General features: G+C 38.9%; 1 protein-coding gene across 1 annotated transcript in view; it reads left to right on the forward strand.

Moving 5' to 3' along the window:
* The first annotated feature begins 3,826 nt into the window (after nt 1-3,826).
* The window catches only part of SLC6A15 (solute carrier family 6 member 15), a 55,184-nt gene continuing 39,273 nt past the window's right edge, over nt 3,827-19,737 (forward strand). The window contains exon 1 of the mRNA XM_075600491.1: nt 3,827-3,974. The gene's annotated coding sequence lies outside the window, so the exon portion shown is untranslated. The remainder of the gene's footprint in view (nt 3,975-19,737) is intronic.

A 19,737-nucleotide genomic window follows, 5' to 3' on the forward strand; every position in this document is an offset into this window, starting at 1 on the left:
GTGCATTGAGGGAGGAAGATGATGATATTCATACAGTACACACATACATATTTGAGCTTTGAGTTTGAATGTGAACATGTAGTTTTCACATTTCCAGACATGTCTTACATTTTTTTTAACCAAATGATTATTTGTGTAGTCACAGCAACAACATTACACGGGGATGTGCATTTCATGCAGTGCAGTTCTTACTGATATAACCCACCCCATATTATTGTAAGAATCTGTTCAAATATTTGGAAGCAATTCTACACATACTGTAGAAGTTCCCTGTGTATTATTAAAAACATGTAATACATTTAAGCCAATGACAAACATAAATATTCCAATATGTGCAAAATGATCAAGAAAAACTGATGTGCCATTGTCATCATGGAAACAAACTATAACAGTAGCTAACAATAACAGTATACCCTGTGTAAGAAAGACGTGATGAAGACCAAACAGTGTACGATTGGTTGGCGTCATGCACACAGCCTATAAAGGAGAAAAGGAGCACAAATATTATTCCATAGCATTTATGGTCTTAAGAATGAACTAACTCTACTAATGCTTTTCTGAAGTACATACAGATATGTAGAGTCTAGCAATATGAAAATCCCAATGGAATTTTAAGCCAGGCACCAATTAAACCAGACTGACGCTGCTTAGGGATTTAGATAAGAGTATTAAATATGTGAACTCGCATGCATTCAACACATTAGCAGACAGTGCCAGAGGGGCCTACAACACATGTTGCAGGCCACTCTGGAGAAGAAAGGTTAATAACTGGAAACATTTATATACTTAAATGAAGATGTATCTCTTAGTTTATGGTGTAAGAACATGAATAATCTGCTTTTACCTTAACGAGCATATATTGATTTAGCTACTTCAATTTCAATTAAATGTATTACATTTGTGAATAATTAGGAATCATGTGGTTTCTTCCAAATTCCCTTTTCAAGAATTCATCAAAATTGGACTGGACAAATGGGGCATGACTTTTGTCATGCAATAAAGCTGAAATCCAAGCAAGAAGTATCAATAAATACACTGGTCATTGTACATATTAATGTGCATCTAAAACATGCATGCAATCATCTACATACAGTACATGCAAGGTGCACTCAAAATGTCATTAACAATGTTGTTATTAACCATTCTTGGATCAGTTTCTCTTAGCTGTAATCACATTTATTTATGTATTTATTTTTGCCAAATGTGGTCCTTGAACTCATCAGATTAAACTTGGTTACTGTCTCTGAATTGTTAAAGTGCACATTAGGCACATTTAGATTGTAATGGGGAAAAATGTGACCTTATGCTTTATAGATACCAGCTTGGCTGCACAAGCTACTGAAGACATCAGATTAAAATGCTTTAGTGCTTTATTTATGATGTTCCAAAGCAAAACTTTAAACTTGATTGACTTGAATGGCATTTTTCAATCAATTGCACTGCAATTGCATGCTTTAGAGCCTCATGAATAGTGATACATTTAGAGTGATTATTTTATTTTCATGTCCTGAATCTTAGTGTCAGCACTTTAAACAATGTATGATATTTGAGAGACAAGAACATGGCTGGGAAACTTGGCTGAAATACTGTACGTGTCTCCAGTCTCCACTTTTGAATGTTTTTGCCTTTATTGTATAGTGTGTGGTTGAAGGTTTGTGGCACTAGCTTTGCCATCATAAACTTATTTTCATTTGTGAAGATACTGTATATAACAATACACCACCTTTCCAAATAGATTGAACTTTTCATTGCACATATTACAGCAGTACATTATTACTGAGAGCAGTACAAGAAAATCCATGCCATCTCCCATGGCATTCAGGGATGCCGACAGGCAGGGGTCAGGGGGGGTAGCGGGGATTGGGGGGAGGGAGGGTGGCCGGGTGAGGGAAGCTGGGCTTGGAGGGGAAGGGTGGCCCGACCAACTGTTACCAAAGTTTTAAAGCCACTCCCACTGGCAGCAGAGGGTCTTTTATTGTAAACAGTGTTGTATGCTCCTTAATGGCAGACTTTAGACTCAACATACTGTTTGGAGTTTAGATTTTGATTATGTTGTGTTGGAAAAACCTTAATAGATAAAACATCTAATAATGTGGGAGTGAATTACTGTCACTCCCAGACGAAGTGCCAGCAGAGCGTGAAACGCGTAGAGGAGGAGGCTGTGCAGCAGCCTGCTGTTTTTACCTGTGTGTGTCCATACGAATAAAGCTACTGCATTCAACTGTGGATTTGACGTAATTTGGCTGTTTGCTGTCGCACCGGATCTTTCCTCTTCATTTCATCTAATAATGTGATAAGCTTTCTGAGAAGCACCTAATCACAGCTAAATTCCTGCGAAACTGTACTGTAAAGCATGTTAGCTTAACTGTACTTTCTCATTATAAATCTAAAATGCCGTGTCCCCACTTATAAACTCACTATTTAATCATCCTTTAATAGCCACTAAAAAATTAGTTAACCCCTTGTATCATTGCATTGGTGCAACATGTGATAGTCTTTTTGCTGTACATTGCCATTGATATGCTGAGTAAATGTAACCTTAATTAAACTGCCTCTGTTGGACACCGAACAATCTATTGACAATGTTAGTGAATTTATATTATTCCAATGCTTAACAATGAGTCTGTGTCCCATAGAGCTAATAACCTAGTTTTGGCGTCGAGGCACAGTGACATAAAGTGTCTTGCCCAAGGTCACAAAGAAAACATACTTTGGAAATCGAACTCGGTTCATCTGCTCTTTTCCTCTCCCTTAAGCCTTTTTGGTATCTAGTGCCAAGTCCTAGTGCACCTGCTTTATATATATATATATATATATATATATATATATATATATATATATATATATATATATATATATATATATATATATATATATATATATATATATATATATATATATATCGAGAGAGAGAGAGCCCTAATTGTTCATTGTTTATATCTCATGATGTAATAAATGTATCTTTTATATTTTTCTAACCTTGGAGTGACGTGGACATTTTCTATTTTGTATTGTTTTGATCTGGAGAAGTAAACACGGATCGTCCATATATTCATATATATGAAATGGTTGTCCACAGCACTCCTCTTCAGTTAAGACATATTTTCCTTATTCAATCTATTAGAACATACAGTATAACATTTAACAGTGGGCTACATTTCGGAAGTCCCAGGTCTTTTTCCATATACATATTTACAATACATATTTGTATTTATATGTATTTTACTTTTGATTGCATATATACATTACTTTATATTATATCAGCCATTACATTACTGTTCACTAGACTAGAGCAGGGGTGCACACATTTTCTGCGCTGCGCCCCCTGTCTGCTTAGCCCTAGTGGGCGCGCTGCCCCTTACCTAGGAACCGGCGACTAACGACCTCACTGCATCATTTGACGCCACATTGCCATGGCAATACATCGCCCGAAGCCAAGGTAAGTTACAAAGGCCTCGAGCGCTCCCCGGCATTTAATTTAAATGCTTTGGGGAAGAGCGTAGGGCCTCTGTGACCGTTGCACCCCCCCACAAAAAAATCTCGCACCCCCCAGTATGCGCACTCCTGCACTAGAGGAAAATGTACCTTGAAATATGTTTTTATTTTTTGTTGTTGTACAGCTGTAGCACATTCACACTATTCACATTATTTTTTAAAATAAGTAGTCTTTGATGATCTAGACATACTTCTACAAATATGGACCACTCCCTGTTTAAAGAAATGATGGAACTATCCTGTTGTAGCTTGTACAGGAGGTATATCTATTATATCATCCATCCCATGAGTCTCCTCCCACGTCTGGTCCTGCCTCCACCCTGGTTCTTATTATGACTCGTAGAACATGTGCCATCAGTCATTCATACATTGTACACACACACAGGCGTGCTCTCTGATCACTTCTACCTCCCATAAATATAAATAGACGGACACCAGCACTCTCCATCATCATCATCTCCCCATTTCCCCCTGAAAAGGTAAGAACATTTATGTATGTATTTGATGTATCCATTGGTATAGAAGAGAAAGCATGGAGGTTATTCTGAATGGCTTTTAGTGCCAGTGAGCTCTGCGATGCATTACAAAGCACTGCAGGCCTATGTGGTACTGAAGGGGTTTACATTATCATTGCGGGGTCGGGGGATTGGGGATTTCTCTTAGGTTTCTATGCTGTACATTCTGGTTTCATTTTGCAGTACACCGCATGTCAATGTACGAGTCATTGTGTAGACATCCTGTCCTCCCCGGGGGAGATTAGGAGGTTTTACACAACGTGTTTCCCTTTTTTTTTTTTTTTTTTTGCATTAATGGAAGAGACATTTGTATAAATTACTACCCGAGAAGGAATAATGATGTAGTCATAGAAAAGGGAACACTGTAACTTATTAAATAGATTCTTATCGATAATATCTCATTGCATTAATAACACCTTTGCAGCTAACCTGCAAGAGGGGCCTGTAATTTATTTCAGGTGTGTGTGTATGTATGTACAGTATGTGTGTGTATGTGTGTGTGTGTGTGTGTGTGTGTGTGTGTGTACGTACGTACGACATAAAACTGATCCTAATATATCTGCAGTATGTGTAGGTTCATTGTTATAACATACATGTATCTCAATGTAAATACTATTTATTTTTGCTTCCATTAAATAGAAAACATACTAGATGTTTCCTCCATGCATAGTTGATCTATACAACTTGTCGTGTATTGTAAGTTTGTGGCTATATTTGTGTGTATATGTGTGTGGGGGGGAGGGGGAGGGGGGTGGATTCAATAGTTAATTTTGTCTCCTGAGCTGCACGATGGAGGAGAATCGTTATATTTCACATATACAGAGGCACGTGCTGTATGAAGGTCGTGATGCAAAAATTGTGTTCAATCTTTATGTAATTAACTATTTGTATGTCCCTAAAGCTCATTAGGATGTTGCAGGTCCTCATTATTTAAGATGACAGGGCGGGTCAGAGGATGCTGCTTCCTGCTTCTCTGTCTGCAGCATCCTCTGCTTGCACTGCGCCCTGTGCTGCATTTCTAATCCACTAACCTAATGATCAGTGAGACGTGGGAGTGGGTACATAGCTGTAACTGTTACAGTACCTCTTATCTCTGTTACTGTGCGTTCCCCTTAAATGTTGGAAGCCTCCATGTTGGTGCCTCTGACACCAGATAGGTTAAATGAACCATGCTGAAATCCAGGGGATTACATTTTAAGGGCAGTCTCCACCCCCTCCCCCCTCCTTCCTCCATATAAACTACGGTAGAGTAAACCCAGCCAGGCGGCTGCTGGTGCAGAGTCTGAGACTGAGACAGTGTTTGGCTTGCATGTGTTGCCGAATAGAAGCCCAAGCACTCCCCCTATCCTCAGTATCTGTTCTCATCAGTTCTACAATCAATAACGCAGACCCACTCCCCACCTCAGTCCTTGTCTAAAGCCCCCCAACCAAGTCAATATATATATATTTTTAATCACTATGAAATATTATTTGGTATGTTATCTCCATCAGGCAATAATAGCAGGTGCTGTAAAAAGAGACAATAAGCATATTCATGATATATTTCTTCTATATGCAGAATAGTTCCTTCACTGCCAGTGTAGGGATTAAGTATGGAGCTATTTTGTTAGTTTGGCTGGTTGGCAGACCCTCCCTCCTCCCCCCCCAAAAAAGACACAAAATATAAAGTTGAAATAAATTATTTGAGCAGTTTCAAATGTAAAGTGCTATGTAGTATATGTGTCTTTATATATATTTGTTAACAAAAAGCTTAATTTAATATGTGGTAACAAAACAAGGTGCAAAAATGTATGCTTGTTTTCATTCCTATGCACTAGCATTACTTTTTATTTTATTATTATCTATTTTTCAAGAAAGTAGTACAGGTAGTATTTTTTTTAAACTCAGCAATGATCATACACCATTTATTTCTATACTATCATACACCATTAAATTTCTATACTACAGTGGGTATATGACCACAACAAAAGCAACATGTGGAGTTCCAGGTTATTTGTTATGTTATCTATAAAGAGGCAAGTTGCAGGCAAAAATATGTAGATGTGTTTAACCAACTTATCAATGCACACAATAGGACTTCCTTACAAGGATTTCAGTGATATTTTTACTTATTTGTGTTCTTTTTTTATCTTCAATAGGTTCTGCATAAATAAAAAAAAATTATTGACTACTTATTGTCCTCCACTTGAAAGCACCAATCCCCTCTACTTGTTATGTTTTTTTATTGTCTTTTTTACAGGATGGGGACCGTGGCGGGGTTCTCTCGAGATACCAGTGAAGTTACTAGGTTTAAATCTTCCTCCAGGGGAAACAAAATGGCTGTCAAATCTCAGGCCAATAGAAAGCGGCATCATTATCGGTCATGGCTTGTAATTGGATGGCTATTTTAATCCACGTTAAAAAACAGGAAGTAAAACCTGTAACTTCACCAGTATGTATCTCGGGAACTGTTGTCCCCAGAGCTGAAAATAGTGTGATTCATCTCTGAAGGACCCGGTGGTTTCAATACTGTAAAAATAAATGGTTAGTTAGCAGTTATTACTGCTTTAAACTGTCTAGCTAATGATTACATCATAATTTACTTAAAAAAAAAAAAAAAAAAAGAAGCAGGTGGTGACTGACAATTTGCCTGTGAAAAGGTACTAGTCATATAAAATATTATGTAAAAGTCAAAAATTGACTAAAAAAATATTTAGACATCTCATTTAAAAAAAGGTAGCAAAACACCCACATATTTGTAGTTCCATTTGGTCTAAGAAGGGCTGCATGTTTAGTGTTCAGTTTTGCATGAGGGGGAGTTGCTAAAATATACTTTCCAGTAATACCTGTGAAAAGAAAAGGAAATGGTAACAAAAACAAATGAATTAAGTTTGGGGCTTAAAGTGCAATATAATAAAGCAGCCTGGCATTTGAAACCTTTTCTACAGGTTTTGATTCTTTTTTCATAATTTCAGACATTTGTATAATTTTTAAAAAAAAATTTATGGCAGGAGGGTCATTAGTAAAGAGGAAAGTAGCCCGTTACACACAACATACACTCATTTTTATTAGGAACTCACACCTACATTATCTGAGTAAAGAACGCAGCAGTGATCCCAAAATTGCAGTTTCCAGAGGTGAATTTCAAAAGCCTTTTTTTGGAGGGTAAATTCACAATGCTGGCGAATGTTACTATTTTTCCAAGTCCAATTTTTGGACTCTCACAATTTAATTTTTTTAATCAATATTTCCCAAATTAGAAGATTGTGTGTGAATTGTAGGTGCTAGCAGTTGGGAGAAAAGCGCATCTCTGTTGTACACAAGGATGATAGAAATGCTAAACTATATGATAAAGAATCTGGCGGCTACATTTAGCAAAGGTTAAACTTGATGGATGTAAGGCTGAGTCCCAGTTGGCGCTGAGCGTGCTCATGCTTGGAGAGCGCTCCAAGCATGAGCGCCGGGTGTCCTGGCATTTACGCGCGGGGGGAGGGGCATTGAGTGCACTGGAAAGTTCGTTTTTTTTGTTAACATAAGCGCCGAGCGCCCGCACCGTGTGAGCGCCCGCACCGTGTGAGCGGGGACTTACATATATCTATATATGTAAGTAACTGCGGCAAGCGCCGCCCGCTCAGCGCTAGCAGGGACGCAGCCTAAGTCTTTTTTTCAACCTCATCCACTATGTAACTATGTAAACTGACCACCGTCCTTATTATGGCAGCAGAGAGCTAACAAATGAACTGGAGTGTATGTATCAATGCTAATAAAAGATTTGCTTTGAAATAGTTATCATTTTCTGCTTGTGACTGCATCAAATGTAAGGAACCTACCCACCAAAAGGATAATATTTCATGCAGATCATTAAGGAGACTTAAGGGGAAACGGGCCAACAGCTGCAGGTCATTAAATAGAATTTATGGGGAAAGGGGTCAACTTTTTAAAAAAAGTTTTCACTGTGTGATGATGTTTCATTTGAACCTTGACACTGGGAATTACTATGATAATGCTGTTTTCTACCAAGCTACTTTAGGGCACACATACAACCTGCACATATTCTACAAGCACATTGTTGCTACCATACTTTGTTGTTTTTTTACAGTTGGTAATAGTGTCTGATTCCTGTAGTGGCAACATTTTCTCAAGCTTGCCTTGTTTTTATGCAGCAAGTAAGGATCAAAAGTTGGTTATATAAAAGTGTTGACAAGCAGGATAATGAGGAGTGAGAAGGGGAGATTAGTGGTTGGTTAATTGAGAAGATGAGTGGAAGATGCAGAGAACAGGTTAATGGAGGAGTTGTGAGAGAAGGTGTTAATTGAGCAATTGTGCAGGTGAGTGAGCAAGGAACACTGATAAAATATGCTCATGTAACCATGTTATTATCTGTATTCTCCTGTTACCATTTCATCTCTTTTCTGTTAACCCTGTCATCATTTCCCTCTCTTTTCTGTTATCCACTTCATTAACATTCTCTCTCCAGTTAACATTCTCTCTCCAGTTCACTCTTTCATCATCTCTTCTTTTAATCCCTCTTCTTCATTTTTATCCTCATAGTATGTCCTTGAACATTCAATGATGACAGCTCACTGTCTCTACCAGAGGGCTACGGAGAGGGCTACTGCAACTATGTTCTGGATCATGCAGAAATAATAGTCATCCCATCCTTTTAACTTCTACGTGACTCTCTTTCTTCCAGGCTTCTGACATCATGCTTTGTTGCTTCATCCCATTTTAACCCTTCCTGTTGTGCTGTCAGTCTGGGACACATGTCTCTTGCACATTCATCAAAAACAGGATATTTTTAAGAATATGATGAGGCTGTTGGGATCCTGGGCTAAGACTCTTTAAAATCAGGAATGTTTTGGGTAGATGATTGGCATTGAGGAGATTGGACGTGGTGTGAAGAGAAGGGGTTAGTGGGTTCCATTGGAAGGAAAAAGGTTAATGGAGAAATGGGAAGAAAAAAAGGTAATGGGGAAGGAAGAGAAGAGGTTAATGGAAAAAAAAAGTTAAAGCAGTTTGATAGGTGAGGTTTATTTTCAGGAAGAATGGGAGCGAAATATGCTATCACATTCATGGGAAAGTGGAGAGCCAGGAACAAATTATCTTGTGAAAAGAGGAGAATCAGGAACTGTCCTGCTCAGGCTGGCAGAGCTACTCCCTCTGTACAGCTGCTGACCAACTCCCAACTCCCCAGACATCATTCTGCCTTGACTAATTACCTGCTTACTCATAGACCAGTGAGAAAGGATGGTAAATTGCTCTGACAGATCTTTAACTACAGATTGTTGTCTAGACTGTATTGGGAACGTTAATGTGCATGTACAGTACTGTGATTTTATACAGAGGGTTGTAGGCTATTCCATAATGAATGGATTTTGTTTTTTTTATTTGACTATATTAATAATAATTCTGCATACAAACGCCCTTTCTTTTCTTTAATTGCCTCTGGGAGGTTTCTAGGCGTGAGTAGGAATATTTAATTTTTTGGTTTTGGACCCACACGGTATATACAAATGAGAGTATAGACTTGACTGTGGCATGGGTACTTTTTTGTTTTGTTTTAATTAAAACAAGGCCAATCCGATTATATCAGATATTATAGAAAGTGCTATATTGTGAAGTAATATTATTCAATGATTTCATGAATTGTTTATTGAAGCCAAATACATTACTATTTTTCAGCTGTTCATTCATAGTATAGTGGAACTACAGGCATACCCCGGATTAAGGACACTCACTTTAAGTACACTTGCGAGTAAGGACATATTTTCAATAGCCCCATACCACTGGGTCCGCTCGCTTCGCGAGTACGGACACTTATTCTGCCCTACAGACTGCCATAGTGGTGACGCGCTGATTCCCCTCGCCCAATAGGCAAACGGCAGCTCGCGCATGCGCCTGTCAGCACGTCCTGAACAGGAGTACAAGCTCCCTACCTGTACCGAAGCAACGATTAGTGGAAAAAGGGTAGTGCCTCAATTTAAGTACATTTTCGCTTTACATACATGCTCTGGACCCATTGCGTACGTTAATGCGGGGTATGCCTGTATACTGTTGCATGACACGTTATCATGGTTGAAATATTTTAATTACTTATGAGAGTGTTCTAAAAGGTGTCATAAATTACAATTATTTGCATTAACACTGTAAAATGCTTCACTCTCATTTCATGCCTGGACATAATGTAATCTTAGATATATTTATACATTTTCAATGTATTAAATAATTATTGGGCAACTTCTCTATGTTACAGTACATTATGAATAATGTGTTGTGCTCAGTTACAGTCATAATGCTGAATCACCCAACAACTACATGACATCATTATGTTTTTCAGGAAATACATATACATTATTTTAAATTGTATAGATCACGGAGTGATTATCATTTATGATAAATTTTTATTGTTCATTTAGATCATCCTGTATTTTTTTAATAATTTATTAACTTTATGTGCTGGTAAATGCCATATACAATATATTGTGATATGATTTGTGAATGAACAATAATGTACAAAGTAGCAGGTTAATGGATGTGAGACTATTAGGCCCCTTTCAATATGCTTTAAAACGGACTTCCCAATTTTTGGGAGGATTTCAGTGTCATTAAAATAAATGGAGCTTATATTTCCCAAGAAAGCAGAAGACAGATTATTGAATAGGGGCCATAGTTATTTATACCTAAACAGTTAACATGTTCATGGTCACCATGGTACCAACATAGTTTCTTTATCCCTTGCCGGGTATGTATAAAGCATACAGGGACATATTTACTAAGCTGTCTTTTGCCTTAAGACACTTTACTGCCCATTCAAGTTAATGGGCTGTAATGTGACTTCCATCATTGAAAAGATTCTTATAGTTGAAGATTGCTTATTATATATTGGCCTACACTGTGTTGCCAACACCTTCGGCAGCCAAGCGGTTAATTAATTTTACTGATTTTTAAAAGATATTATCTAGCTTATTGTGCTTTTATATGTGGCAATATAAGCTTGATATACATTATATTATTATTTTAAAGTCTAAAACATTTAAAGCATATTACAATTAGCCAGATTCCACACCCAGTCCTCCGCCCCATGTAGGGTCATTCAATCAGTTTTGATGACCCTTTTTTTCCTTGGCTTACTGACACACCTCTTGAACCCCATACAGATGTAGTAGGCTTCATTTTTCGATCAGGTCTAATATGTTGGGATATATTGCAATATACATGTACTGTCCAAAAATTGCCATTGAAGCCACAGTTTTCCAGAGTCAACAGCAATTAACACATACTATATCTTCACCGTATCCTTCTTTATCCTTTAAATGCCTCTCCTATATATTTCCCCCAATTCCTACTCTCATTACCCCCTGATATCTTCCCCCTTCCTTTCACTGTATTTCCCCATCTGAGTTCTTAATATATTATTAGTAGTAATACTATCTACCTCCACTGGCATTTGAAAGTCCATCATACACATTGTCCCCTGCTATTGTTCCTTAATCCTGTTTTGCAGAGAAGAGATGGCAGGTTGCAATGGTCTGTCAGGTCTCTCCCAAGCTGGCAGCGGCAATCATCTTCATAATCATTTGCTGTCCCTGAGGAGGTTGTGTTGAGAGGGAAAAGACCATATGATTAACTTTACTGGCATCGTTTGGTCCATATACTACCTCTGCTGCTTCTGGTAGTAAAAGAGGAGAGAGTAAAAGCTGCCTTCAAGCCTCTTCTTTCTCCTGTGATCCACTTGTTACTCTCACTTTGTGCCACATGCAGTTAATACAAAGAGCAGATCTAGGATGCAGAATTTACACTTGCCATGTATAAAAATGCACACTCTAACAAGTAAAACAATTTCCAGGCCTTAATATGATGATTATGTTTTGTTTTCTAAATATATATTCATTTACATAATATATAATTTAATCTTTCAACTGCGTGCTTATAACTTAAAAAATTTAAGACTAAGTAAAGTAAAAAAAAAACATGTCTTTTTTTACTCTTGACTTGAATGATAGATAACGTCTGATCGGGGGGGGGGGGGGGGAGTTGCAATACCCCACATCAGCGCTTAGGGATTTATTGGTGTACTTTATAAGTGGATCTCCTCCATACCATGTACTACAGAATACAGCTCATTCTTCATTTGAGTTTTATCATGGTCAAGACAATCCTGTAGTATTTTGTGGCTCCTAAAAATGTTTTACATTGTGACCAATTCAGCCTTTTTTTGAACAAGAAACAACTTTCTTAGCTCAGTCTGTCACTCTATATTACAGGGTATTTTTGTACTAACCTGATTGAAATAGTACAAAATGAACACAAGGCATCTTGATGCTGAGATATGTTTATTTGTCCCTTAAATGTAATTTAAAAGGCAGCAGCACCCCCATTTCTTTTTAAAGAGCTCATCTTGCCAATTTTGTGTTTTAAAAAAAAAAAATATATATATATGTTGCTTGTTGAGGAGATATGAGCAACGAATATAGTATCACACTGGTGTCAAAATTGATATCTCCCCAGAGCCCAATGCAGTACAAATGTTACCATGTTAACTTCAGACATTAAGAAAATAATAGTTTTTAACACAAAAAAAATAAAAATAAAAAAGGAGCATGAAATACTTAGTGGTAAATGATCCTTGCATTATATGAGATAAACTCATACACCCTTCTGTGGGGAATTGCTGCATTAACACTAGAAAAGCGATTTGGACACAATACCCAGTGTTCCTCAACGACTGAATGTTCCTACTATATTGCAGGTGCTCATAAGTGAATGTACTATAGTCCTAGCTGAAATATATCGATTTACTTATTGAACAATAGTCTGTATTGGCTATTTCTCACTTATGGACAAGCTCAATTAGTCCTTCAAGAATAATTTGGTTCTCCCTTTTGGATGTCATTTGTCACATGAAAGTGATCTAATAGGTGTTCAAAAATGCATCAAATCCATATTTTGCTTCCTTTCCCCCTCTTTTTCAGGTTGCTAATCAGTACGCTGTGATAACATCTTCCTTGTGCTGGAGAAGAGTTTGAATCATTCCAGCACAGGTTAAGTCGTCTTCACAATATACTGGATAGGGACGTTTATACATAAGCTTTAAAGTAGCAGTCCCATTTTACTCCCTTTTTTGAACAGGATGGGAATGAAGGTTTGGAGGTGAACAACTCTATTTTTAGCTCTGGGGACTACCCAGATACTTGAGATACTTACCAGTGAAGGTACGGGTATCACTTGGTATATATTATTTCTGCGCTGGGATTTAAATGGCAGTCCAGGAGGCCACACTGGATAATGTTGTGGATTCGTATTGACCTGTGTGACACAAGATATATGAAAAGCTCTTTTGTTTCCCATGGGGGAGTGGGGAGCTGGAGATTGAAATGACAATAGTTAATCAGTAAATATTTTGTAAACCCCCCCGCCCCATCCTGTAAAAAAACTTAGTTAAAAATGAAATAAAATGCTCTGGGATTTCTAAATTAATTAAGATGCAAGGAAGGTGGAGGCAGGTCTGCATTTTTAATGGCATAGGAAATGTCTTAGGAACTCTTGAGTAATTCTCCTTTTCTAGCACCTTTATTCTTTAATGTCCAACATCCTCAAGGCTTGTGCTTTTCTTTCCTAAACAGTTGACTGGTTTGTCTAAGCTGTGCGAGTTCAAATTAATGTTGTGTAACGGGTATTCCCTATGAATACCGCCGCTACTACCTGCTGTGCTACCTGTTGGCTCTCAGGAGCCTAAGCCTCCGCTTGGGGAACCTGGGGTACATACATATCATACATCTCTAGGTGCAACGCCTCCACCTGGGAGGGATCCCAACGGAGTGGGAGGAGGCCCTCACAGGAAACAACCACACAACACGAACGAATATAAAACAGGACTGGCTTTACTGCATGGAAACACATATATCACTCAATAACATCATAACATCATCATGCGCCACGGTGGGCGCTAACCACACTGGGTGTCACGGCGGACACTATCACCTCTAGGCGTCACGGCGGACGCTATCACCTCTAGGCGTCACGGCGGACGCTACCACCCACAATGTGACCCCACCCTGTGTCCAGTAACCCCCACCCAAATGTCTCGTACTCCCAGAGTCAAATACCACTGTGCATATGTGTGTGTGACTGCGCAGCCACTATGTTTGGTGATAGGCCTGGTTGGTGCACGTGAGTTGCAGGTTACCTGCCCGGGCTCCAGCCACGGGTACCGCGATATCAATCCGCACGATCCGACATTGTCCTCCACACCACGTGGGTTGAAAGTCCAGCGCGAACAATGTCTCTCCTGGTGTTAGGGTCTTTGGTGGTGTTCTGAGCCCAGAACCCACCTCGCAGGGCCGCACGGCTTCCGCTCTGTGTCCCTGACTACTTGACCAAATAATGGGGCAGTGTCCCTATCTGGGGCCTGTCCCTAAGCTCCACAAGCTATTAGGTGACTCAGGACCTAACTGGGACCTTGGGGGCTGCTGGCCTATGCAGAGGGTCACTGACCCCTGCATCCACCTCTTACCCCTAGCTGGTCCGGATCCTGAGTGCCTGCGTAGCTGCAAAACCCCGCGAAATGTATCTAACTGGGAGCAGGGGAATCCGGCCTTCTGATTGGCTCCCTGGCGTCAGGTTTCTCTGCCCCTAAGCACCCTGGGGGCTGGCAGTCTATTCTCGCGCATGCGCGAGCTGTCTGAGCCTCCCGCGCTGTGCACTGCCATTGCGCATGCGCAACAGCCCTGTGTATGCGGCGCCCTGCTTCCCGAGCCGCCGGGCCGGTGGCAACGCGATCGCGGCCTTAGCGACGGCCCGATCGCGTCCCCGGCAACCGGCCTTCTCGCCGCTCGCGTCCCTAGCTACCAGGGATCACTATGCTTCCGCTCCAGCCCGATCCACACGCGCGCTCGCAACTGGGAAGGAGGGGGTGAGTGCGCGAGGGGGGGGGAACCTGACTACACGCGAGGGGGACCTGGCTACAGTTGCATACATGTGATATGCGATGGACATATTAGGACTATTGATAACAAAGAATGGTCAAATGAATGGTTTATACTGTAATCTGCATATATGCAGTTAGAAATAATAAAACAACAACTGTTGAGAACCTAAAGTTTGTACTAGTTGTGCAGAATTGTATTGCTATAGCTGTAATAGAACTCATGTAAAATAATTAAGACACTTCTATTCCCTACCCTAATCCTCCATGGGTGGCTATCACATGATGCAAGTGCCAGCATTATTTTGGCCTCTTGGCAGATTTCTCAGGCAATTGTATTGGGAGCTTTGAAGTTCCTTTTGGGTCTGTCATGTGAATAAGATATTTATGGTGGTTCAGAATACTTTGTCTTCCCAAATTACATTTTCCTTTAAATCATTTTTGAAGCAGAAGATATGTGATTTGTGTTCACTTCAGGACAAAGATCCCATTAAATGTGTTTAAAAAATAATAATATTAGCCTAATCTTCTATAAAGAACTGAGTTCCTGAATTTGGACATGGTAAAACTCATGTGGTCAGAAAAGGTCAGTGTTATTTATTGAACAAAATTTTCTTCCTTAAAAATCATCGACAGATCATGGAAGGATTTCACTGAAGGACCAAGGAATGTTAGATCTCTACCATAGAAACTGACAGCATATAAGAACCACTTGGTCCATGTGGTTTGCCTATTTTTTTCTACGTGTTCTAAAACTTCACACCCAATTTGACCCTTGCCTTTTTCATATTAAACCCTTCAGTGCTGGTGGGACCTGCTACCTTTGTGGCAATGGCCCCCTCAGGAACATGGTAAGGGTGCTAATCTCAATTTACCTCTAGAAAACAAACAGTGCCATGATGTACAGGGTACATCATAAGAACCACTGTCAGCCACTTAAGGATGTACGTAGATTGTAAACTCTTCGGGGCAGGGACTCTTTTTCCTAATGTTACATTTATGTCTGAAACGCTTATTCCTATTATATGTTATATTATTATGTCATGTGTAAAATAATACTGTGAAGCGCTGTGTAAAAACCCTTAATGGGGTTTTTTGTTTGCCTTCCTCTGGATCAATAAGTAAGTATAGATATAGGATAAAGTATCTGTTGTCTAAATTTAGCATAGGTTAAATTTGATGGACCTACGTCTTTTTTCAACCTCATCTACTATGTGACTATGTAACTATGTAACTATATGTGTACCTAAATGGCGCTATATAAATTAAGATCTATATACGTATACAGTATGTCCATATGGCACTATGTGGTGTGTATCTCAAGTAGTTTTGAATTCCTTAACTCAGCGGTGCGCAAACTGGGGGCGCACCCACTAGGGGGGCGGGAGAATTTTTAGGGAGTGGCACGAGCAGTTACAGAGGCCCTGCGCTCTTCCCCATGGCATTTAAATGAAATGCTTGGAGGAGGCATGAGGCCACTGTAACTCAGTTACCTGCTCTGTGCCAGGTCTTCGGCCATGCGTCGCCATGGCATTGCTGAGTCAAATGATGCTGCGGGGTCATGTGATGTCACATGTCGCCATGGCAACGCGCGTCAAATGACGCGGCGTTGTCACGTGACGTCACATGACCCGCTTTGTCATTTGACACCGAGTCATTGGAGAAGGGGGGCGCGAACGCTGCGGCTACCGGGCAGGGGGGCACAGCTCAAGCAGTTTGCGCACCCCAGCCTTAACTGTATTGGCCACCACCATTTCCACTGGTAGAATCTAGTTTTGCAGATGGTGCAATCCCTCCACGTGAAACTTCTAAATCTGATAGTGATAAAAAAAATCTGCTGCACACATAAGTAATCTAAGTTTTGCCAAAAGTCTATATTGGAATAATGTGTAATATACAATTTGAATATTTAGCACAGTGGAGTATATATTTTTTTCATCACTTTTTTATTTGATTGTTACGGAAATATAATTTAATTTCTAAATAATACGTTCAAGTGTATATATTGTAAATGTACTAATGTAGTTACTTATTGTAGTTTTTTCACTTCTATTGTAATATAGTAATTGTATACTTTATTAAATTTGTCTTTCACAAGGGAAGCTTTTCACAAATGACACATTGGTAGCCAGCAGTGACTGGGTTACGTGGCTCTGTAGGAACTTGTTCATACACTTTATGAACTAAATGTACCTAATAAAAATTAGTACCATAATAATACCATACAATTTTATGTAGAATATCATAATACAGCTGAATCGCGTTATAATGCGGTGCTCGGGGTCCACCCAATGCAATCGCGTTACAATCAGATCGAGAAAAAAAATGGCCACGATCAGGGGTTCCGTGTCTGCTGGACTCAGCTCAGACCGCGTTATAAGTGGATCCGCGTTGTAGCAGATTGCGCTATAACGGGGTTGAGCTGTATTGTTATTATAGATTTAGGGACAGGCAAAGTGGAAATGTATTAAGCCAAATTTGAAGAAGGGTAATAGGAACTTGAGGTGGAATTTATAAAGCAAATTGTGCTGCTGTATTCTTTGGCATTTATAAAAGATTTGTACAGTAAATTGCAGCAATTAACACCAGAATGTGAAAGCATGCAGCACGCTAATGAACCACATTAAAATCCAGAGTCCTCATGTTTACCGTCCCCATAACGGATATCCTTCTGTGAGCAAATTCAAATTTTTATTGCCTTTCTAGGCCCAGATCCACAAAGCTTGCTTGCCCAACCAGATCCACAAAGCTCTGTTACTGATTTAATGAGGTGTTAACTTGAGTAACACAAGCCATGTTATTTGAAGCTAACTAATGTGCAGCAATGCTGACTGAACATGCAGTTTAGCCTATGCTAATGAGACAACTAAAGGCTGTTGTGTTTGTACATGATTAGCTTTGTGGATTGGCCATAGTGTTTTTATGTTATAATGATTTGTATACAGTACATTGTACCGATCCTTTAATTGCAGTATTGCTGCTACATTCATTGCTAGATTTTCTTAAACCATTCTATAAATTGATACCAATTGTTAGCGTAGCTTGATAAATTAATATTGAATAATGGGAGAATTAACAATCTGATATAATGGTACTGACATAAACACATATTTAAACTGCTCTTCCCAGCAATTTTAGCTTTTTGGGCCACATTTAGTAGATGTTGCTACAGTAAGTCACAAGAGGCCATTTGTTTTATTAATTTCAATGTGCTATATAAGGTACAGCATACAACAAACAAAAAGTGTGCAACAATGTCCAAACATAGACAAAACACACCAGTGCAACACAAAAGCAGTGTTAAGTGATAGAAAATTAATAATGAACTACTCACACAGAGCAAGTAAAATTAACACAAATAATGGTAAAGTAACTGAGTACCAGATGATCAGGGGTCTCAATGGAGAAGTAGCTCATATAAAAAGAAAATACAAAGGAAAATAGTACAATACTGTTTTATGAAAAGCAAAAAAGGGAGAAGTGCACATAGTACTCACAAAGTTACACAAGTTAAAGCGCGGATTGACAACACCAGGGTCTAAGCTAGGAAATCAGCTCCTGTTGTCCTCCTTGTGCATCTGTTCGGGCTCCCGATCCTGGCATGAGACATCACTTCCAGTTCGTCATGTCATCCAGGGGGACACAGTTTGGAGTCTTCAGATATTCTCACAGATGCAAGACAAATTGAACTAAAAAGATGGTAACCCTTTCTTTCAAAATCCATGGAATCCAAAAGTAACATCTTTAAAAAAGGATAACAAGGATATAAAAAATATTTATAAAATAAATAATTAACATGGAATGGATAATAGATTGTTATATTAAAAAATGTCATCAGCCCAATCCAGATGGTTTACTCTATTGAGGTATTGACCATGTTCCACCTAACAGTAAAGGGGGAACAGAATAAAAATACTTTCACAAAGAGAGACAATGTTGATACACAAATTGAATACTTTACAACCTATGGGATTAAATATAGGTATTGATCTAGTAAGAAAAAACACAAAGCGCACTGGAGGTAACTAAGATGTTGTATTCACAGAGGTAAAAAAAGCAGCTCTGTGTCCTGTGCGCTGGGACAGATCCTGTGCTGCAAGATTGGACCGTCTGTCACTTCCTGGTTGTATCAGCAGCTTCAAGCTTCAACGTATTTGGCTCAGGAAAAGCTGTGGTGTTAGGTAACCTCTATGCATTTCTTACGGCTTGTGCTTCATCAGGGGTGATGATAGGTATTGATCTAAATGCTTTGTTATTATTTTCTGTTGAAGGATTGTTTTTTGTGCTGATTTTTCACCATTTCATAAGGTACAGCATGCCTTAATAAGTACAGCAGAGTACTTCTTAGTTAACATGTCCATTTGTGTGCAGAGATGTGGCTAGAACTGTAGATAATATTTGTAAATGTTAAGGTTGGGTCATATTTCCCATTTCCATGTGGGTGACTAAATTGATTTACTGAAAATGTTTGATTTGATAATCTTTCTTTTGATGTAATTTACATGACATTTGTTCCACTTTAAAAGGAAATCAATTTATATTTCTTACATTTTATTTTTGTGTAAGGAAAATATCATACAAGGTCATGGGAAATTTGTAATCATATTTACTCAAAAAGTCTACGGATCGTAAATAAAAGCAGTTCAAATCAGAGCATGCAATTCTGAAAACTTATGTGTCATGCTCTATCTATACAGTACACTATGGGAAAAAGTTTTAAAATATGCCCTTTGGGTTGAATTTACGAGTCTCACTCCAATTTTGCACTGGTGAAATAAAATATGGATTTATCAACTAACTAAGAGGGGTCATTTCGCAATGTTT

Source organism: Ascaphus truei, chromosome 5 (genome assembly GCF_040206685.1).
Source record: "Ascaphus truei isolate aAscTru1 chromosome 5, aAscTru1.hap1, whole genome shotgun sequence".
NCBI classification, from domain to species: Eukaryota; Metazoa; Chordata; class Amphibia; order Anura; family Ascaphidae; genus Ascaphus; species Ascaphus truei.